The following is a 4,631-nucleotide window of genomic DNA, read 5'->3' on the forward strand; positions in this document are numbered from 1 at the left end:
AGCATATGATCAAGAACAAATGGTATTAAAGAAATAAGTCTACGCTGAAAGCATTAGCAAATAAAAATATTCCAGGAATCGATGGAATACTAATTGAAATGTTTCAACAAACCGACGCAGCACTAGAATCAATCACCATTCCATGCCAAGAAATTTGGGAGGCATTAGCCTGCCAACTGGCTGGACCAGATCCATAGGCATACCCATTCCAAAGAAAGACGACTCAACAAAAGATGGAAATTATTGAACAATACCACTAATATCAACTGAAAGTAAAATTTTGGTGAAGACAGATATACTGTTTAGTGGAACAGTATATCAATAAGGGTTACCAGAAATCCTGAAGAGGACATGGACAAGTGACATCATTGCTGACACTACTGGCTGAAAGCAAGAAATGTCAAAAATATGTCTAATTATGTGTTATTGACTATGAGAAAGCATCGAACTATGGGTGTTATAACAAATTATAAGACAATTGTGCAGGGTGGGATTCCAGCATACTTCATTGTCCTCATGCAGAACCTGTACGTAGACCCAGAGAGAGTTGTTGGAATAGAACAAGGGAATGATTCTATGGTTTAAAATCGGGAAAAACGTGTTGTATTCTTTCACCATACTGATTCAATATACGTGATCAGCAAATACCCTGAGAACATGGCCTATGGGAAGAACACAGCAGCAGGATTAGAGGAAGGTTCGTTAACACCTGCAATATGCAGATGACATAACCTTATTTTCAGGAAGAAAGAGAACTTGAAGCACTTGCTGATGAAGATCAAAGATTTCCGTGTGAATTACAGCTCACTGTAGACAAAAATCCAAATCCTCGCAACAGGACCAATAGACAACCTCATGATAGACAGAGAAAAGAAAAGTCAACAATCTGATCCACAAGCAATGCCTTAAAAAGCGGCAGTCAAGAATTCAAGGGGTATGCTGCATTGGCAAAGTCAGGCACCAAAATATCTCCTTAAAATATTGAGGAGCAAAGATCTTTAGGGTTCAGGTGTGTCTGTCCCAAAGCATGGACATTTCAATGGCCTCATATACATGAGAAAGTTGGGCAATGACTAAGGAAGACTGAAGAATTATTACACTTGAATTATGAGGCTGGAAAGAATATAGAAACTACCATGGATTTCCAGAAGACCAAATAAATTTGTCATGGGGAAAGTACAGCCAGCATGCTCCATTGAAGTATGGGTGGGAAGGCTTTGTCTAATGCACTTTAGACTTACTATCAGGAAAGACAAACCCCTGCCCCCTCACCCCCACCCCCCACCAAACACAGTCATGTGGCCAATTCCAGGCCTTATATGAGGGGTTTTAGACAACAAATTTCTATGAAAATGCTTCATAGCTCTCCTTCAGACAATGTATCTTTATGGGGATAGCTTTGTCTTTCTCCTTCAGTGTGGCTGGTGAGTTTGAACTGCAGACCTTGCAGTTAGCAGCCCAACACCTAAGCCACAGTGCTCCTTCAGGAGAGATTATTCCCTGGAAAAGAACATAGTTCTTGGTAAAGGGTCAGCAATTGTGGTAGTCACCTAATCTGGTCTCAATTGGAGGATTAAGAGTGTAGGGGTGGAGTCTAGCCTGTCAATCTGGAGATGGCCAATGAGACCTCTGTGTGGGCATGGTCTTCTCCTGAGAGTTCTGGGAAATGTAGTATGCTTTCTTAGAGGCAGGAGACACTATCTCTTTCAGGTCTCTCCCTTGGAGACTCTCTATTGACAAGGCTGACTTTCTGGAAGGCATTGCAGCTGACAAGACACATGGAACTACCCTAGTGCCCTGAGTCGGACAAGCCACAAAGATGCAACCAGAACTCTGAAGCTGGAGAAGCCACAGAGAGACCCCTGCCAGCACTGAGATGCTTACAACGCCACTGGACCCAAAGACTTTCTACCCTCTGGCTTGTGATTGTCCTGCATTGGGCTTCATTGCATGTGTTTCATGAGTTTGGAGAGGACTTTATAGATCATTATCAGATATATGGGCTAATATCAGACTTAGGGCCTTGGACTGGACTGGTTGGGATGTTTTCTTAATGTACACTTGCTGTTGTATATAAACCTCTACCTTATCCACATATCTGTGTCCATGGATTTGTTTCTATAGTCTACCCAGACTAACACAGCAGCAATAAGGGAGCTCCTCAAAGAGATGGATTCGCACAGTGGCTGCAGCAATGGGCTCAAAGCTAGGCACAATTGTGAGCCCGGTGCAAGCCCGGGCTGTGTTTTGTTCTGTTGTCCTTAGGACTGCTATGAGTTAAAGCGACTCAATGGCACCTAACAACAACCACACAACTTGTAAGGAGAAATGAACGCCAGCTCTCAGGGCCAGCACAACTCTCATAGGTGACTGAGAAGCATGAGCTTAGGAAGGACTGTCTTGCAATACTGTGCCACTAACAATAACGACTACTACTTTTAAGTTTTCCTTATCAATCCTAAGGTAAGTGCATAAAGTAAGTTATTGTTTCCATTATCCAGAAATGACAATTAAGGCCCAGACTAAATAATATGTCATTATTAAGGAGTCCAGAACACTGTGGTGTATTGGTTACACACTGGGCTGCTAACTGCAAGCTCAGTAGTTGGATATTCCCAACCATCCCATGGGAAAAAAACAGGGTTTCCTACTCTCATGAAGAGTTACAGTCTTAGAACCCCACAGGGGCAGTTCTACCCTGTCCTATGGGGTCGCTAGGAGTCGGTTTTAACTCGGTGGCAAGGAGTTTTTTGTTTTATTCATGAGTGGTGGGTTACATGTGGGGCTACAGTTCAAGCCCACCAGCCACTGCAAGGTAGAACCATGAGGCTGTCTGCTCCCATAACGACACACAGCCTTCGGAACGCTGTGTGGAGTCTCAATGTGGTGGAATCGCCTGGATGCCAGGGGTTCGGCGTATTCAATGACAGAGCTTGCCTTCAAACCAGTTTTACATGAATCCAAAACTAGAACAATCTTCCGAAACTGTCTCAACAGTCTTGACTAGGCTGGCTTACCAACGTTTGCTAACCCTACAAATCAGCTGGCAGCGCTTCTCTGTTAATTTCTAGAATAAGTGCTTTTAACCTTTCCAATAAACTTCTTTTCTCATATAAAAGGAATGGCTCTTCACTGACCATTTGAAATATAAAGAAATTTAAAGTCACTTGTGTTAGTCTGGATACTTCGGAGAAACAAATCCATAGAAACTCAAATATAAGAGAAAGTTTTATATAAAGGTTAAGTGTACAAGAAAACATCCCAATCCAGTGCTGCCATGCGCACAAGTCCAACATTAACCCATTAACCCATATGTCCAACATGAATCCACAAAATCCTTCTCCATCTCACAAAACAGACGCAACGACACCAACTGCAGAAGGAAAGTTAGTCAGTGAATGTGCAAACATCTCAGCTCTGGCAGGGGTCTCCACACGGGCACTCCAGCACCCAGGGCTGCATCGGGGGAGGTCCATGTGGCTTCTCCTCAGGGATGTCTTGCAGGAAGTCAGCCTTGAAACCTGAAGCAGGGAACTGCTAAGGCAGCTGCACCCTGGTCCGACCATCACAAAGCAAGAGACCCGAGAACTAGAAAGGCGAGGGTCACTGAGCCATTTCTCCCTCCGCCCTTCAATTAACCCCACATGTGTTGACACAATAAACTAACTCAACCGACCCCTTGCCAAACTGGCACCTGTACATCATTCTTTAGCCTCACAATTGTAATTAAGTAACAGCTACACCTTAATCCTATAATCCTGTGAATATGTTCCCCCACCTATGAAAGTTTGTAAGCCAACCACTTCATGCCTTTATCCCCCCAATTTTGGGCATCCAATTTATATACTGCCCACTTACATCAACCCAGTGCTCTGAGGAGACAATCATTTTTTGACATAAAGAAATCTTCATTCCAGTTGGAACCTTGTGAAGTCTGCATCCAAAAGCAAAGTCAAATCTGGACAGGCCATCCATAAAATCAGCAACAATATGCACCAGGTCACAAGCTCAAAAATCTCCTTCTAGTCGGGTTCTGGTCAACTCAATGTGGGCTGCCTCACTCAGCCTCCACAGGGTGCCCATTGGTTGCCTTGCATTTAGACCATGGGCTCTCACCAATACTCAGCAAGCCTAGCCCGTTCACACTAGGTCATGAACCTTAGACCAGTCAACCCGCTCTCCTCTTTTTCCTGTAAACCAAGTCCACAGGTGTCAGTGGCCAAACTCAACCCGTCTCTTTATTGCTGCATTTCTCCCACTTCCACCCAACAAGTAGCTCCAGGTGGTCACCTAGCAAGCATTTTAGCCTGCTCACAAGCTCCCTTTAACATTCAGTCCCAGAAAGGAGTTTTCTCCACGGTTCCAGATTTTTTCCAGCTTCTGACAAAGACTATTGGTTCCTGAGTACTCCAAAGCACTGGGTGGGGCATATCTTTCTTTGCAGGCATGGTCCAAACCCATCAAAAGATCAAATTTTAATGGCTCAAAGCAAGTGGACTTACAAATTTTTTATTTTCATACTTCCCATATTTTTTCCAGAAGACAACCGAGTAAACAGTGTGGTTTTTTTTGTTTTGTTTTTAAGTAATCTCTTTTTATTTTATTTTTTTAAAACAATTTATTGGGGCTCA

The sequence above is a fragment of the Tenrec ecaudatus genome, chromosome 3 (genome assembly GCF_050624435.1).
Source record: "Tenrec ecaudatus isolate mTenEca1 chromosome 3, mTenEca1.hap1, whole genome shotgun sequence".
NCBI classification, from domain to species: Eukaryota; Metazoa; Chordata; class Mammalia; order Afrosoricida; family Tenrecidae; genus Tenrec; species Tenrec ecaudatus.